Raw genomic sequence first — 19,928 nt, 5'->3', positions numbered from 1 at the left:
GTATCATCAACAATCTAAAGGCCTTTCTCACATTGGCTAATGTTAATGTTCCTGAGTCCATCATCAGCAGAGCACTGAACAACAATAGTGTGCATGGCAGGGTTACCAGGAGAAAGCCACTGCACTCCAAGAAGAACATTGCCCATGTGCAGATTGCTAATGATCACTTGGACAAATGTTTTGTGCACAGTTGAGACCAATATGCATTCCAGCATAAGAACATTATCCCATCTGTGAAACATGGTGGTGATTTGATGGAACCATGAATTCTGAATGATAGCAGCACATTCTAAAGCAAAATGTCATATGTCCATGAACCGAAGGTCAAGCAAAATAACGGTCCTAAGCACACAAGTAATTTTACCAAAGAATGTTTAAAGAGGAATAAAGGTAATTTTGGAATGTTCAAATCAAAGTCATGAACTTAATATAATAAATTTTGTGGAAGGACCTGAAGAAAGCGGTTCATGTGAGAACCCCCCCAACTCATCATCCCAGAAGTTGTTCAGTACTGAGGAATGGGTTAAAATTCCTCCTAGCTGATGTGCAGGAGTGATCAACTGTTACCGGAAATGTTTAGTTATAGTTATTGCTACACAAGAGGCTCACAGCAGATACTGAATGTAAAGTTTTACATACTTTTACCACTCACAGATATGAAATATTAGATCATTTTCCTCAAATAATAAACAGCGGTATAATAGATATTACATCACTACAAGTGTTAAATCCTGAAGTTACTCTCTGCTGTGAAATTACAGTACACTGAAAAATATTTGCCACAACATTGTTATTACTAAGAACAGGATAATCTAAAATAGAAAACTGGATTAGGAGATTAATAAGAGGCCCACAGCAGTAATAAAACCTTCTGTGGAATGATATAGGTATTTCCGCTGTTGGTGGAAGACCCAACTTACCTGAAAAATAACTGTGTTTAAATTTCTAATTCAGACATTGAGATACAGTAGATACAATATTTCAGAGATATAGGAGGAATGCAGTCAAAAGTTTTGGAGCAATTATACTGTGTGTCCTGAACTGAGAGAGTGTAATTGTTTCTCTGCAGGTCCTGTGATTGTGAAATCTCAGATGAAGGCTGTGCTGCTCTGACTTCAGCTCTGATATCAAACCCCTCACACCTGAGAGAACTGTATCTGTCTTGGAATAAACTCAGAGACTCGGGAGTGAAGAGTCTCTCTGCAGTACTGGAGAATCCTCACTGTAAACTGGAGACACTGAGGTAAGATCATCTCTCTGAGAGTCACATGACCTGATCCTAAGTAAGACACATTCTCTAATAGTGAGACTAAAGCAGAGGGTTTAACTTGCACATTGATGTGTTTTCCTGATCTGATCATATTAATTATGTATTCAGTGTGTGTAGTAGTATAAACTCAGCCACACACAGGGCACAAATTATGAATTTTTTCTTAAAGTTGTGTAAATATTTGTGTACGTCAAACTGAACTAAACATTTCTGACAAAGTCTGATTTTCTTTGTACTCATGCCCTTATGTTGATCATCTGTAATATTTAATTTGTGTTCCTGACACAGCTCATTTACATGTAGTGACACACACACAAACTCCACAGTATATTCCAGATCTAAAAGTGTAGTATTCCATTTAAATTATATAAACTGAGAGTGTGATGAGTGTGTCATTGTCTCTATGCAGGTTGTGTTATTGTGAAATCTCAGATGAAGGCTGTGCTGCTTTGAGTTCAGCTCTGAGATCAAACCCCTCACACCTGAGAGAACTGGATCTAACTGGGAATAACCTCAGAGACACAGGAGTGAAGAGTCTCTCTGCTGTACTGGAGAATCCTCACTGTAAACTGGAGACACTGAGGTAAGATCATCTCTCTGAGAGTCACATGACCTGATACTCAGTAAGACTGCTCTAACTGAGAGACTCTTCACTCTTGAGTCTCTCTCTCTCTCTCTCTCTCTCTCTCTCTCTCTCTATATATATATATATATATATATATATATATATATATATATATATATATATATATATATATATATAAATATATAAATAAAACTGAATTAGGAGACTAATAAGAGGCCCTCTCTCTCTTTCTCTCTCTCATATATACTGCTCAAAAAAATAAAGGGAACACTTAAACAACACAATGTAATCCAAGTCAATCACACTTCTGTGAAATCAAACTGCTCACTTAGGAAGCAACACTGATTGACAATCAATTTCACATGCTGTTGTGCAAATGGAATAGGCAACAGGTGGAAATTATAGGCAATTAGCAAGACACCCCCAATAAAGGAGTGGTTCTGCAGGTGGTGACCACAGACCATTTCTCAATTCCTATGCTTTCTGGCTGAAGTTTTGGTCAATGTTGGCGGTGCTTTCACTCTAGAGGTAGCATGAGACGAAGTCTACAACCCACACAAGTGGCTCAGGTAGTGCAGCTCATCCAGGATGGCACATCAATGCGAGCTGTGGCAAGAAGGTTTGCTGTGTCTGTCAGCGTAGTGTCCAGAACATGGAGGCGCTACCAGGAGAAAGGCCAGTACATCAGGAGACATGGAGGAGGCCAAAGGAGGGCAACAACCCAGCAGCAGGACCGCTACCTCCGCCTTTGTGCAAGGAGGAACAGGAGGAGCACTGCTAGAGCCCTGCAAAATTACCTCCAGCAGGCCACAAATGTGCATGTGTCTGCTCAAACGGTCAGAAACAGACTCCATGAGGGTGGTATGAGTGCCGACGTCCACAGGTGGGGGTTGTGCTTACAGCTCAACACCTGGCAGGACGTTTGGCACTTGCCAGAGAACTCCAATATTGGCAAATTTGCCATTGGTGCCCTGTCTTCTTCACAGATGAAAGCAGGTTCACACTGAGCACATGTGACAGACGTGACAGAGTCTGGAGAAGCCGCAGTAGCAGTAGCACGCAGCGGCCTCTCCGGATTCAATTGTGCCATTTATGTTTTCTAAGTTTTTATTTACGGTTTTTAGCCTGACCATTGCTTCTACATGGATGCTAGAGACAGCGGTGTTCATGTGTACAACCACCAGGACCTAATAAAGTACAGAAATCGTGTAACAACCAACCTGCATGATGATGTACTGGATAGGCTTTGTGACCTCGGCTTGCTGTGAAGACCAGGCCTCCAGTCCCCGGTGTCGCCTGATACCAGAGACCATGAGATGGGATGCCAAAAGCGGTGCGCGAGGAAGTGAAAGCAGGGTAAGTGAGCGGGTGTCTGTGCTAGGCTAAAAACAAACCGTAGCTGGCTGGCTCTCCCGTCCATTCTACTATCCAACGTTTGCTCCCTGAACATTAAACTGGAAACTGCTTCGTGTTTGTTTTCACGGAGACGTGGCTCAGCGACAGAGTACCGGACGCCGCCATTCAGCTGGACGGGCTAACTTCATTTAGAGCCGACAGAAATGCAGCTCTGTGCGGTAAGACTCGCGGTGGTGGTGTGTGTGTTTATATCAACACAGAATGGTGCAAGAACTCTGTGCTTGTTTCTACTTACTGCTCATCTTCAGTGGAGTTTGTGACCATTAGATGCAGGCCATTTTATTTACCACGGGAATTTACTACTGTTTTCATTGTCGGAGTTTACATTCCTCCTAGCGCTAATGCTAAAGAGGTGCTAAGTGAGCTATACGGAGCTATTAGCGACCTACAGAATGTTCACCCCGAATGACTTATTATCAACGCCGGAGATTTCAACCATGCAAATCTTAAGTCAGTGCTCCCTAAATTCCATCAGCATGTGGACTTTGCTATGAGAGGTGAAAACACGCTGGATCTTGTTTACACAAACATTCTCGGTACATACCGTGCGGAGCCCCGCCCCCTCCTCAGCTACTCGGACCACATCGCTGTTATGCTAATTCCTGCATACAGACCACTCGTCAGACGCTCAAAACCGGTTCTGAAGCAGGTGAAAACCTGGCCAGCAGGAGCCACCTCTGCTCTTCAGGACTGCTTTGAGTGCACTGACTGGAATATCTTCAGGGAGGCTGCAACCAACGGCGACTTGGAGGAGTACACGTCAGCAGTGACCAGTTACACTGGCAAGTGCATTGATGACGTGACCGTCTCCAAGACCATTACTACATGCTCCAACCAGAAGCCGTGGATGACTGCTAATGTGCGTGCTCGCTAAGGACTAGGGACCTAGCCTTCAGAACAGGGGACAGGGTGGCCCTAAGAACAGCAAGGGCCAAACTGTCCCAAGCCATCAGAGAGGAAAAGCGTGCACACGCCCAGACAATCCACAGCCACTTCCAGGACAGCGGAGACACCCGGTGCATGTGGCAGGGCATACAGGTGATCACAAACTACAAGACAGCTTCACCTGCTTGTGATAGTGATGTCTCCCTCCCAGACGCGTTGAACGAGTTCTACGCTCGGTTCGAGGTACAGAACAACGTTACGCCAAGGAAGACCATCCCTCGTCCCGATGACCAGGTACTCTGTCTATCCACGGCCGACGTGAGGAGATCTCTATGCAGAGTTAACCCACGGAAGGCTGCTGGACCAGACAACATTCCTGGCAGGGTGCTCAGAGAATGTGCACAACAGCTAGCGGATGTCTTTACGGACATCTTCAACATTTCCCTGAGCAGCGCCATTGTTCCTACGTGCCTCAAAACTACCACCATCGTTCCTGTCCCAAAGAAGTCTACAGTGTCCTGCCTCAATGATTATCATCCCATTGCACTCACACCCATAGTTATGAAGTGCTTCGAGAAGCTCGTCATGAAGCACATCAAGACCCAGCTACCACCCTCACTGGACCCTCTACAGTTTGCGTATCGTCCAAACCGCTCCACAGACGATGCCATTACCACAGCCCTCCACTTATCCCTCACCCATCTGGAAAATAAAGACACTCCTGTACGAATGCTGTTCATAGACTTTAGTTCAGCATTCAATACAATCATCCCTCAGCACCTGATTGGGAAGCTGAGCCTGCTGGGACTAAACACCTCCCTCTGCAACTGGATCCTGGACTTCCTGACTGGGAGACCTCAGTCAGTTCGGATCGGGAACTGCATCTCCAGCACCACCACACTGAACACTGGAGCTCCTCAAGGCTGTACAATGCTGTTCACTCTGCTGACTCACGACTGTGCAGCAATGCACAGATCGAATTATTATTAAGTTCGCCGATGACACGACCTTGGTGGGTCTCATCAACAAGAACGACGAGTCAGCATACAGGGAGGAGGTGCAACAACTAACTGCCTGGTGTAGAGCCAACAACCTTTCTCTGAATGTGGACAAAACTAAAGAGATGGTTGTGGACTTCAGGAGAGCACAGAGCGAACACTCTCCTCTGAACATCGACGGATCATCTGTAGAGATCGTCAAGAGCACCAAATTTCTTTACCAATGCCAACAGCATTATCTATGACCCCACAGACCCCTCACACACACTCTTCACCCTCCTGCCGTCTGGAAAAAGGTACCGAAGCATTCGGGCCCTCACGACCAGACTGCGTAACAGTTTCTTCCCACAAGCAATCAGACTTCTCAATAACTGAACTGTACTATACATAGACCCTCAGCTGTTTTTGCACATATTGTACAATATCTTTGCCATTACGCACATAATATTTCAGTCATTTGCTGTTTTTTGCACAAGTCTATATATTATCCAAAGGACCAGCTGCTAAGAAACTGTGTTCATTCTAATGTTACTGCACGAAATATTGTTTGAACATTCAGTATTTACACCGGTCGGTCGGCGCGGATTATGTTACTGTTTATTGTCTTTTGTGTATTGCATTTTTTGTACTTTTTGTATTGTCTTGTAACTTTATGTCTGCGCTGTTTTTGTCCTGCACTGTCTTTTGTCCTGCAATATCTTGTTTGCACCAGCGTACTGTCTTGTTTGTCTTGTCCTACACTGTTTGCACCAGGTTGCACAGTTGCACTTTATGTGGCTAAGACTACTTACATGTCCTTAGCCCTGTCTTTGTTTTATGTAGCACCTTGATCCTGGAGAAATGTTGTCTCATTTCACTGTGTACTGCAACAGCTATATATGGTTGAAATGACAAAAAAAGCTTCTTGACTTGACTTGACTCTTGAGAACGTTCTGCTGCCTGCAACATCCTCCAGCATGACCGGTTTTGCAGTGGGTCAGTAACGGTGTGGGGTGGCATTTCTTTGGAGGGCCACACAGCCCTCCATGTGCTTGCCAGAGGTAGCCTGACTGCCATTAGGTATCGAGATGAGATCCTCAGACCCCTTGTGAGACCATATACCGGTGCGGTTGGCACTGGGTTCCTCCTAATGCAAGACAATGCTAGACCTCATGTGGCTGGAGTGTGTCAGCAGTTCCTGCAAGACGAAGGCATTGATGCTATGGACTGAACTGCCCGTTTATAATAATTGCTAATTTTTGTGTGATTTTCTTGTCAGCACATTCATAGTAAAGAACAAAGTATTTAATAAGACTATTTCATTCATTCAGATCGAGGATGTGTTGTTTAAGTCTTCCCTTTATTTTTTTGAGCAGTGTATATATAATATTTATAACATTTCAGACTTTCAGTGCTGGTAATCATGATTACATTTTAAACTTTTATGGAGGGTTTCATCTCAGTTATTAACAAACAAAAATTCCTGAACATGAAATAGCACGACATGTTTCATACTTATGAAACAAACTCACACTAAATATAATTTATTATTTATTTATTGATTTCACATTATTAATACAGATTCTCTACTCCATAGTAATTGAAGACTGCAGTAATTCTTTAATGTACAAGTTCCTGCTGAACTGATCTGTGTGTTCTGAACTGAGAGAGTGATGAGTGTGTCATTGTGTCTCTGCAGGATGCGTGGTTGTGAAATCTCAGATGAAGGCTGTGCTGCTCTGAGTTTAGCTCTGACTTCAAACCCCTCACACATGACAGTATTGGATCTGTCTTGGAATAACCTCAGAGACTCAGGAGTGAAGAGTTTCTCTGCTGTACTGGAGAATCCTCACTGTAAACTGGAGACACTGAGGTAAGATCATGTCTGGAGATTGTGACTGAAGAAGTGGCTTTAAGTTCAGCATCAAAACTCCTGAGGAAACAAATGTTTTTTTCTGTGCATATGTTTTTCCCCAAAAATGTATCATTTGATTACAATATTTATTTAATACAAGAAATGTAGCAGGGCTGAGTTTTCTAAAATCACTGAAGCACAAATAACATTGTTTAATGGTAGAGCCAGCATTAATTTAAACACACTCTCTCCCAGTCTGAAATGCTTTTCATAAACGCAGCTCTAATTGTTTGTAGCCCTCTCTCCAATAAATGTGGCTCAAATGTGAGAATTAAGTCTAGGGAAATTTACAAATCAACAATAACCTGGAGAGAGACACATTTCTAAATTATACTATTCCTATTAATCACGACACCCAGATCTCAGATATTCACTTGATATTTGTGTTTACCTCCAAATTGGAAATGACAAATATTCAAAGAAAGAAAAATGAACTCAACAAATGTATTTTTGTTTTCCTCAGAACTATTTTGTCTCTGTGTATTTTTTTCTTGTTGTGTGTTCCTTTAAATAATCAAATAATTAAATTTGCACAGTCACTCACCACAACAGTAGATCTCAAAAACGTAACCCCAAAAGAAATGAAGAAAGAAAAAAAACAATTGTCACTGTACTCTCAAATTTTACCCAGCTGGGATTTTCAATACACAGATGCCGCGCTAGTTGGAGCTCTTTTTATGCAAGGCCGATGTACTCACGAAACAGAGGAAAAATGAAATTCCAATTTCAGAATGACCACCTCCAATTCTCACATTCAGACGAGATGATAAACAGCATCCGGGACATTTTCCATGACAACGATGAAAGGAACCGCGATGAACTCCTCCCTCCTTGAACGGGTTTGATGCATCCGCGAGATTCAACACAGAACTCCCGATTTTGACTCGTCGAATTCAAATTCTTAAGCACACCAAGCACGCATTTGACAAACTCCACACACCACTGTAGTACCTTTGAACTGAATTATTAAATTAAATACGGGTATAATCTTCCGGTTTACGAACGAAATATAGCTAGAAACTGTAACACTGAACTGAAAAAAAAACAAACACGGGAATATTCTTCCGAAAAATTTGTAGATCTGAATCTAACAAAACAAATAAATATATGAGAGTATCTCACGTGCAGATCCTCGTGCTAGCTTTCTTCCATAGCTCTGACTCACGAGTTGAAATGCACGCAGCCTGTCGCCGAAATCTCTCAAACTCCAAAAGTTACACCCACAACTCTTCACAGATAAACTGTCACTCAGAATGTCCGTGAGCCTAATTAGTAATTCCTAATTAGGACTCTATCTCCAGGAACAAGTTGTGAGTAATGCAGTCTTTGATCATACCTTCTCTTATTTCCTGCGTTTTTCTTTCCAGCTTTTTCCTCTGCTAACTCATATGCAGACTTTAGTTCCTGCTGCATGGTCTTAACAAAGCGCTGGTAAGACTTGATGGACGTTCCATCACTAGACACTCCAAAACTCAGATCTATGGGCAATCTGGCTTCCCTTCCAAACATAAGGAAGTAAGGTGAGTATCCGGTGGCTTCATTCAGGCTGCTATTGTATACATGTACAAGATGTCCAATGTGACGGCTCCACTGCTGTTTCTGCCTTGGATCCAGGGTTCCCAACATGTCCAAGAGTGTCCGGTTGAACCGTTCCGGTTGTGGATCACCCTGGGGATGGTACGGTGTTGTCCGGGATTTCTCCACTCCTAACAGGTCAAACAACTCATGGATGAGCCGGCTCTCGAAATCCCGTCCCTGGTCCGAGTGCATCCGTCTAGGCAGACCGTAGTGAATAAAGTATTTTTCCCACAGAACCTTGGCGACTGTGGACGCCTTTTGGTCCTTAGTCGGAAATGCCTGTGCATACCTCGTATAGTGATCTGTGATGACAAGGACATTACAGATGTTCTGAGAATCTGGCTCTATGGATAAAAAATCCATACACACAAGATCCATAGGTCCATCACTGGATAAGTGTGACAGTGGGGCTGCTCTCTTTGGCAGAGTCTTCCTCTGAACACATCTGGCACATGTCTGGCAGTACTTCTCCACCTCAACCTTCATTCTTGGCCAGTAGAATCTCTCTCTTACTAATCCATAAGTCTTATCAAAACCCAGATGTCCAGAATCATCATGAAGCGACCTGAGAACTACTTCATGGAACTTCCTGGGCAAGCACAACTGCTTACGATGAGGTCTGTCTGGGACTTGAGTGCATCGAAACATCACGCCGTTTTCCATTACTAATTTATCCCACTCCCTCATGATCAAGAAAAGGTCCTTGTGAGCATCCTTCTTGATCTTGGACAGATCTCCTCTTTTAAGAACTCTCCACATCTCTCCAAGACAAGGATCATCCTGCTGAGCTTGTGACAGATCCGCAGAACTTAGTTTTGGAATCATGGAAGTATCCAAAGTGGCTAAATTACAGTAAGCTCTGGGGACTGATGTAGGAGATCCTCCCAAGGACGTGACAACTCTGCTGCCAGTTGCGATGTAATTGGACTTGTCCTGCCCTGGCAGCTTACACAGAGATCTCACTCCAGATGATGTTATATTAGTCCATTCCTGGTCTTTCACTCTCTGCGGACGACGAGACAAAGCATCAGCATCGATATTTTGTCTCCCAGGCCTGTACTTGAGACTGAAATCATATGCTGAAAGGGCTGCCAACCACCTATGTCCTGCAGCATCCAGCTTGGCTGTAGTCAGAACATAAGTTAGCGGGTTGTTGTCTGTCTGAACCTCAAACTTAGCTCCGTACAGGTAGTCGTGTAGCTTGTCAACAACTGCCCACTTTAACGCCAAGAACTCAAGTTTATGGACTGGATAGTTCTTCTCAGAAGGCGTTAAACTTCTGCTGACAAAAGCCACAGGCTTTAACCCTTGTCCTTGGTCCTGGTACAGAACGCCTCCCAATCCTTCACAGCAGGCGTCAACATGCAGGACATACGGCAGCTGAGGATTGGCAAAAACCAACACAGGAGCCTGGGTAAGCCTCACTTTCAACTCCTTAAAAGCAGCTTCACAAGCATCGGACCATCTACGTCCAAATGGATCAGAGGCTTTGTAAACCACTCGTTCTGGGTTGGGTCCTGCTTTGATCTTCTTCAAACTTGCGGCAGGTAGACACCCTTGCAACAACTGATTTAAAGGGTAGGACACTTTTGAATAATCTCTCACAAATCTTCTGTAATATCCACAGAAACCCAAGAAAGAACGAAGCTCTGACACGTTTTGCGGACGAGGCCAAGACCTTACAGCTTCTATTTTCGAGGGGTCTGTTGAGACACCATCTTGAGACACAATGTGTCCAACATAGCTGACAGACGTCTGACAGAAAGTGCACTTGTCCAAAGATAGCTTCAATCCTTCGCTCTGCAACCGATCCAACACCTTGAGTAACCTCTCCTCGTGCTCCTCTAAAGTCCGTCCAAAGATAATGAGGTCATCCAAGTAGACCAACACCTCCAACAGGTTCATGTCTCCCACCGTCTTTTCCATCACTCGCTGGAAGGTCGAGGGAGCCCCACAGATTCCTTGTGGCATCCGCTGGAATTGGTAAAACCCCACTGGGCAAATGAAAGCGGTCTTTTCTTGGTCTTCTTCACTCAGGGGGATCTGATAATATCCGCTCCTAAGGTCCAATACGCTGAACCACTGACTTCCGTTTAAGCAGGCCAGAGCATCTTCAATGCGTGGAACGGTGTATTGGTCAGGGATCGTGCGACGATTGAGCGTTCTGTAGTCCACACACATCCTTATCTGCCCATTCTTTTTACGGACTACAACAATCGGTGAAGCGTAAGGACTTCTGGAGTCTGCAATAATTCCTGCCTCCTTCAACTTCTCCAAGTGCTGCCTAACATCCTCGATGTCAGCGGGTGGAAGCCGTCGGGACCTCTCACGGAAGGGTTTATCTTCCGTCAGTCTGATGTGGTGTTGGGTACTCTTCGAACATCCCACATCGAATTCATCACATGAAAAGACATGCTTCCTCTCCAACATCTTTTTGGTCAGCCGCTGTTTCCACACTTCAGAGACAGGGGAATCACCGAAGTTAAATGAGTGTTCGTTCAGTTTAGTCGGACCACTATTCTCTTTGGGTTTAGGGACTGTAGACATGACCTCAACTGGAAACACATGTGCAATGGGCATTCCTCGTTTAATCACCACTGGACGAGAGGAGACATTTCTGATTGTAACTCCAATCCTTTTTGACTGGACGACAGTGGTAGACTGCACCTCCGCTGCTACTAGCAGTTCCTCAGGAAAACATGATTCCTCTGGCTTGTCTATTAACAGGGTCTTACTAAAAGGAGCAGTAGGATATTTCAGCATGCCATAAACCCTAGCACTCTCCCCTGGAGGCAATTTCACCGGTTTAGAGCGAAGATACCATACCGTCCCTCTACTATCATCATTGTCACGCTCTTCCACGGCAATGATCTGTGCATAAGCATTTCTTATCTCAGGATGGACAGCCAAGGTGTGAAGAAAATCATGTCCCACTCTCTCTCTGCATGCTTCTACCAGTTTCTTTACCACAGATGTATTTGTTCCCACCAGAATGTTTACATCTCCTTTCATGACAGGGTCGGGACAGACCAGCACAAGTGCATCTATGGATTCTGCCACTCCTGCCACAGATCCTGGAAACTCCAACCTTAAAGACAAACAGCCATCATATGGGTACCGCTGCATGCTCAATCCCCATACCTCCAAATTTTCGATTGGTGTTAATGGCAGATGCTTCAAGTATTTCTCATAGAACGATCTGTATAGCAGAGTGACTTGCGATCCACTATCCAGCAAAGCTTTAGCATAAATCCCTTCCACCTGGATAGGAAGAACAGAGCTAGGTCCCACTAACCCACTCGGAAGAACTGCTGGCTCAGCTTGGACTCTTTTGCACTTTGTGGAACGTGTCTTTCTCGGAGCTGCAGGCCGTTCCTCTACTGAGCCCCAGAGAAGTTTCCCGACGACTGTCTCATTTTGATGAGTCGCTGGTTAACTCTCCTGAGATTTTCATCCTTTGTACAGTCACGTTTCATATGCCCATCTTCTCCGCATCGGTAACAAAAGACATTGACTTTATTAACTGGTCGGGTTGGTGTTTTACTCTCTGCCATCGCAGCTAGACTCTGCAGGGCAGGGCGTTCAGACATTATGGGTTCCTTTGCTGCTGCTGACAAACGTAACACCTCGTGCTTAAGTCCTCTTATCTCCCTCTTTAGCTTTTCTACCTCTGAATCGCCTATGTGGGTGTTAGCGGATGACCCACTCATTAAAGGGGATACGACAGAGACGGCTACATTGGACTGTGCTGAACTCCTGTTTTTCAACAGAGTTTCTTCTTCTCGAACTTCCTTCATTAGCTCATTGAAGGAAGGAGGGGCACACAGCTTATGGGTCATTCTCAGGCGCATTGCCACTAGATCACTGGGAAGAGCACCTCTGACTATTTGTTGCATTCGAAGATGATTCATGGCAGAATACTCAATGCCTTTCTTCCTCAGCATACTATGCAGCATCCTGTCCAACCTCAGTATGTAGGCTGACAGCTTTTCTCCCTCACTCTGGTAAGTGCTCCGAAACTTTAGCATTAAATCTGAAGCATCCTCAGTAGTGCCAAACGCAGACTCTAGTGCACTAAGATAGTCACTGAAAGAAGCAGATGGGTTACCAGTCTTCTCAAACCTTACAATGTCTGCTGCAGGACCTCTGAGACACTCTACTAATCTCTGCTTTTTGACATTATCAGAACACTGCCATTCTTCCAGGATGTGAGTCGTCTGCTCTACCCAGACCTCATACTCATCTTCCCCAGGAGGAGTTGGGATAAATCCTGAAAATGGACGTAGCTTTCTATATCCGACCCTCTCCTCAGATGAAGCCAGATGACAGGTCTGAACAAGTGAATTTATGGCATCAACAAGCTGAGTGTTAAGATCAGGTGCAGGGGAAGCCAAACTTGGAATGTCAGCTAACGATTTACCTTCTTTTTGAAGAAAAGAGATCAGCTTAAACTGGAAATCATCTTCCTTATTCTGCTTCGGAGCTTCAGCTGCAACATGGACAACCTGTGTATACCAGCAGCCTACTTCAGGTCCTCCAAGTTCTGCAGGGATAGACATCTTGGAAATGCTATCAGCTGTTTCAAGCAAGACAAACTGCAGTCGCTTAGTTTTATCAGAACAGCGATCGAGCACTTTGCATTTCCCTATTCCCAGAGCAGCATCGACCACACTATAAATTACTCGGTCTTCACAATCTGCAGGTACATTGCTCAGAATAAGGACTCTATCCAATGCAACATCTTTCTCTCCACACCAAGCAATAATCTCGCTAACCTCCATTTTGTTCACTTGTGTCATTGACAATGTGTGCTCAGAAAAACAGGTAATGGCTATTAAGGGTTAAAGATCTTTAGCCAAAACAACAACAACAAAAAAAAAATCTCAAGGAAACACAGTATGCAAATAATACACTCTTAAAAGTTTTTTTTTTTCTTTTAAAACACAATCTGAATCATCTGAAACATCCCGGACGAGCCCCCACACAAATGTAGCCCTCTCTCCAATAAATGTGGCTCAAATGTGAGAATTAAGTCTAGGGAAATTTACAAATCAACAATAACCTGGAGAGAGACACATTTCTAAATTATACTATTCCTATTAATCACGACACCCAGATCTCAGATATTCACTTGATGTTTGTGTTTACCTCCAAATTGGAAATGACAAATATTCAAAGAAAGAAAAATGAACTCAACAAATGTATTTATTTGTTTTCCTCAGAACTATTTTGTCTCTGTGTATTTTTTTCTTTTTGTGTGTTCCTTTAAATAATCAAATAATTACATTTGCACAGTCACTCACCACAACAGTAGATCTCAAAAACGTAACCCCAAAAGAAATGAAGAAAGAAAAAAAACAATTGTCACTGTACTCTCAAATTTTACCCAGCTGGGATTTTCAATACACAGATGCCGCGCTAGTTGGAGCTCTTTTTATGCAAGGCCGATGTACTCACGAAACAGAGGAAAAATGAAATTCCAATTTCAGAATGACCACCTCCAATTCTCACATTCAGACGAGATGATAAACAGCATCCGGGACATTTTCCATGACAACGATGAAAGGAACCGCGATGAACTCCTCCCTCCTTGAACGGGTTTGATGCATCCGCGAGATTCAACACAGAACTCCCGATTTTGACTCGTCGAATTCAAATTCTTAAGCACACTAAGCACGCATTTGACAAACTCCACACACCACTGTAGTACCTTTGAACTGAATTATTAAATTAAATACGGGTATAATCTTCCGGTTTACGAACGAAATATAGCTAGAAACTGTAACACTGAACTGAAAAAACAAACACGGGAATATTCTTCCGGACAATTCGTAGATCTGAATCTAACAAAACAAATAAATATATGAGAGTATCTCACGTGCAGATCCTCGTGCTAGCTTTCTTCCGTAGCTCTGACTCACGAGTTGAAATGCACGCAGCCTGTCGCCGAAATCTCTCAAACTCCAAAAGTTACACCCACAACTCTTCACAGATAAACTGTCACTCAGAATGTCCGTGAGCCTTGACTAATATCAGTTTTTCTCCAAACCGACCAATTTTCCATGTCAAACTCAACTTTTTTTCCCGCGCAATATCCTCACTTCCCGTGTTAACAAAAACTGCACACCCCCGTGTCCGTTTTTCTCTAACCCCTCCCCTTGAACTTGAGAGGTCAAAATCCACATCTCTCATAGGACAGAAATGATGTTTTCAGAAAACGCAATAATCCAGTTTTTTTCAATATCTTACATACACACACATTTGAAAATTCCTTTAGAAATATGACTTAGAAAAATAAATAAATAAATAAAATAAATAAAAACATTTGTCAGCGTATGTGTGCCTTATGTCAGACCCAAAACACACACACAAAATAAAACAGTTAAAGATTCAGAAATCCAAAGATTTCGTCAGGGTTCTACATGTTCTTATCAAGAATTTAATGAAACAGAATTATAAACAAACACCCATACACACAATATAGAGTGAAGTGTGTCATTGTCTCTCTGCAGATTATGTGGTTCTGGTGTCTCAGATGAAGGCTGTGCTGCTCTGACTTCAGCTCTGAGATCAAACCCTTCAAACCTAGGAGAACTGGATCTGTCTTGGAATAAACTCAGTGACTCAGGAGTAAAGAGTCTCACTGCTGTACTGGAGAATCCTCACTGTAAACTGGAGACACTGAGGTAAGATCATCTCTCTGAGAGTCACATGACCTGATCCTCAGTAAGACACATTGTCTAATAGTGAGACTGAAGCAGAGGTTTTAGGTTCAGCATCAAATATCCTGAGGAAGAAAATTATTTCATTTAGTCCACATTGACATTTATTCCTGATCTGATCACAGTATTCAGTGTGTGTAGTAATATAAACAGATCAGGGCCGAGTTTCATCACACCACAAAGATCATTGTTTATTGGTAGAGCGAGCAACACTTTGAACACTCTCTCTCTCTCACAGTTAAAGTGATCTTAACTTTGAAACATTTTAGGAAATTTAGCTGTGATTGTTTAATGCCCCCTTTCCACCAGAAAGAACCGGGTTCAAAATTGGTTCCACTGGTGAGCCTTCTAAGAACCGGTTTGCCTTTCCATAGGCTAGAGAGCCATCACAGAGCCAAGTCTCACATCACTGTACATAATGTTATACAGCAATGTTAGCGCAGTAGCTGCAAACACAAACAAAACATCAACAATGACGGATGTTGCTTATATGTTAATGCTCATAGCTTTGCGAACTACATTGGCATCCAAACGTGGCGAATTGTGATTTAAAATCATTTAAAAATGGCGCTAACAACATTCTCTTTTGTCTTGTTGGTCAAAGTAACCCCGCCCCAGCCACACCCCCGGCCCCTGACACAAGCGGTTCTTAAGTCTAGACAAGCAATGTTTTGGTGATACTTAAGAACCACTTTTTCTGGTTCAGAGCCGGTGCTTTGGGTATCGAAAAAGAAAGAACTGATTTTAAATTAGGCTCTGAACCAGCACTCAATCTGCCTTGGTGGAAAAGGGACATATGTAAATTAGATTAAATTGAATTTAACACACACACACATACACATGGCTCAAATCATGAAACGTTGTGTAAATGTTTGTGTAAGTCAAACTGAACTAAACATTTCTGACAAAGTATTATTTTCTTTGTACTCGCAGGTGTAGTAATTCATTCAAATTATATAAACTGACAGTGTGTCATTGTGTCTCTGCAGGTTGTGTAATTGTGAAATCTCAGATGAAGGCTGTGTTGCTCTGACTTCAGCTCTGAGCTCAAACCCCTCACACCTGAGAGAACTGGATCTGACTGGGAATAAATTCAGAGACTCAGGACTGAATCAGCTCTTCAGTCTTAAACTACAGAACCTGAGGTAATTTACAAGTATTTCTGTCCAGTCCTAGGTAGGACTCAAATGCAAATCCAACAAGTTAAAAGTTTAATGAACTGTTCAGATGTAAAAGCTTGGAAAACTGGTGGTAACGTTAAAGACAGATATGGCAGGCAGAAAACGGAGAGGAGCAACACAATAAACCTCACACAAGCAGACAGAGCAATGCAGGGAAGATAACAGAGTGCTAACAGTCCAGTAAACTGGTACAGAGGTAGACGGAGCAATGCAGATCAGGCAGAAAAACAGAAACAAAATCAAACCAGTCAGGGCAGAAACAGGAATAATGTGGGATGACTTTATAGGGATGACTTTACGGGCAAACTGAGGAGATCATCTAGCAAAGAACTCTGTGTAGGCAGCGTGCTTAAATAGTGCCTGGTCACCTAAAATGGCCACCGCCCCGGAAATAAAAATGCAAGACGTCCGCCGACCCAGAAGTGGCGTTTAATCTGGTTCATATTTAGTGTTACTTTTGTTTTTGTTTACTTTTAGGTTGTGAAGAAGTTTTATCTGAACCAGTCTGGCTGTTTTTCTGTTGATCTCATCAACAAGGAGTTTCCACCGACAGAACTGTGATCAGACAGAGATCAGACCTATGCTGTATGATTTTATACATTGTGCTGCGCTTGACTGATGATTGGCTTCCTAAATGTTCCTAATAATGTGGACAGTGAGTGTATATCTGTGTACTTTTTTTTTTATTTCAAACAAGCACTTTAATGAAGTTCAGAATGTTATTAATACTGTAAAATACTTGATAACCAAAAAATAGCCAAACTTTCTGATACAGAATTAATTTTCTGTTATTTACTTTACACACACGTACACAAACACACACACGCACACTTACGTTCATAAACATTGTCATCACATGTTTTTCTCTTCTGCATAATTGAACCGACACAAAAACATTAAAAACAGAAAGGATGTTTCATTATGAAATGTTTATACATGAAGGAAATAGCTGTATGCAGAGAAAATCATATTTTTCTCCTAGGTTAATTATTGCAAAGATATTAGAAATAGCTGCTTCATCTCCTCCTTCTTCTACTAAAACAGACAACCTGATCTGTCCCCCTTGTGTGCTTGTTCCTAATCCTGTCCATCCTCGTCACTCCTAAAGAGAACCACAACATCCTCATCTCTCCTACCTCCATCTCTGCCTCATGTCTTTTCCTCACTGCTATAGTCTTTAACCCATACAGCAGAGCTGCTCTATCTCTACCCACTCCAACCCGCCTGCACTCACCTATTGACCCCATATACTTGAAGTCTGACAGTTGAAGTCTGCTCCAATCACTTCTCTCTCCCATCTGGGAATAACTCACTCCAGATCCTAACACAGCCTACTTGCGGCGCATGACCACTGATAACATTCAACATTACCCCTTCAATTTCTAACTTCCAAATGATTACCTTGTCTGATACTCTTTTCAACTTTAAAACATTCCTCACAAACTCATCCTTCAGGATCACTCCTACCCCATTTCCCTTCCAGTATATCTACCTTCCTTCTTACCATCAAGTCCACCAGCTCTCAACCTTTCCCTGTCATTGTATAAACATTAAGAGTCCCTATTCTCAGACCTATATTCCTGCCTTTCCTCTTCCCTCTGAGCCTATAAACCCTTTTTCCTCCTCTCCTTCCTTGACCAACAGTAGGCCAATTTCCGCTGCCACCCTCTAGGTCAACAGTGCCGGTGGCGGTCGTTATTAACCCTGTTCTCGACGGTCTTGTATGGAATTCCCACTTACGATTCACATGTTAATGTTTGGCCTATTTCATGCCGGATGCCCTTCTTGACGCAACCCTCTCTATTTATCCGGGTTTGAGACCAGCACAAAGGTCACTGGCTTGCAACTTCTGTGGCTAGATTTAGAAATATATTCTGTAAAACAATAAATATGCATAAAAGGTTTTGCACATGTTTTTGAACCCTTTCACACATTGTTTTCAAATATATCATGTATCGATACATCAAGTTGTAACGACAGTCAAATAAACGTAATAAAATTTAACGGTAGTCAAATTATGAGATTTATTAGTTGCTGCACTGCAATTATAAATGAAGAGAAGTAGGCAAACTTTGAAATGTGTCAGTACTGAGTTACAGCCTGTAAACGTGTCGGACTGAAAGTAGCATGTTGAGTGGTTAAAAACTATTCTGTACTGCAGGGCTTTGGGTGGGGCTACTGCACACAGATCATTGTCCATTGGCTGTAGTCTGTAGGCTGTTCACCCAATCAGAAGTTAGCAATGCTGGAAGGTTCTGTGATATTTTCCCCTTTGGCTAAAATAATAATAACAAAAATAATTTGGTGGGCAAGGTTTCCACCTTCTCCAGAACTAATGGCAGAAAGAGACTCAAATTATTTTAATAATTATTCTCACAAATATACAGCCTGGCACCAGCTGAACTGAAAGTTTTGTCACTTCTGATGCTTGAATATGTTTTAAAAAAATATTAATTAAATATAATTTAAAACGTATATATTTTTTAAATATTAAAAATACTTTTTAGAAATTATGAAATAATTTTCAAGCATTTTATGAATTTTAAAAATATTTGGTAATAATTATCTGCACCTTGTCTTTAATCTTGCCTTGCCTTGGATTTGGACCCTGCTGTGAACAGTGTTTCTGTTTTATTTTATTGTAATATGGATTTTTGTTTGTTTACTACCACTGCTTAACCCCGAACAATTGTAGTAAATCTCCTGCTAATAGATCTATACATCATGTATCTATAGATCATTGCTGATGATACCATAGACGATACCAATCTTCTATTTCCTCTCCTGGTTAATGTCTCCTAGCTTTTGTTACTTTTCTCTTTAGAAACATTATTTTTGGTATTGACTATTGACTATTTTTGAGTAAAAAACAGCTTATTTTTCTTGATGAAATTTCGGTGGTGGCTTGTCCACAGTGGCAGCCCTATAACGGATATTAAGGTTTATGAAGTCCTTATAGAAATGCGACAGGTGACAGGTAATGTAAATAAAAAAAATGTTTTAATAGAAATAGGCCAATGTTTCGTTGACTTCATCCTCTGCAATTGTGATTGGAGAAAACAACTGAAATGGCCACTGGCTAGAGTCTCGTAGCCCAGATTGATCTACGTGGTCAGACAGTGTCTCATGGGATTGTTGTGGACGAAGCCGCCGGAGACTGTCATACCTTCTTTTGAACCAATATTGTGTCAGGCAGCTATATGGTCTGGTCTTTATCAGCAATCAGGTCAGTGCTGAACTCAGACTTAACGATGACCCATTGGTTCCTCAGGAGCTCTCGGTTGCACTCTCGGTGGCATCCAAATGAGGATGAGGTTCCCTTCTGAGTCTGGTTCCTCTCAAGGTTTCTTCCTCAGGGATCATCTCAGGGAGTTTTTCCTTGCTGCCGTCACCTCCGG

The 19,928-nt window shown here is 42.5% G+C and overlaps 1 pseudogene; it reads left to right on the top strand.

The window, feature by feature from the left end:
• LOC113640023 overlaps positions 1-19,928 on the top strand; it is a 105,778-nt pseudogene that overhangs the window by 53,795 nt on the left and 32,055 nt on the right.

Source organism: Tachysurus fulvidraco, chromosome 24 (assembly GCF_022655615.1).
Source record: "Tachysurus fulvidraco isolate hzauxx_2018 chromosome 24, HZAU_PFXX_2.0, whole genome shotgun sequence".
NCBI lineage: Eukaryota > Metazoa > Chordata > Actinopteri > Siluriformes > Bagridae > Tachysurus > Tachysurus fulvidraco.
This window is presented reverse-complemented; position numbering and strand designations above follow the sequence as displayed.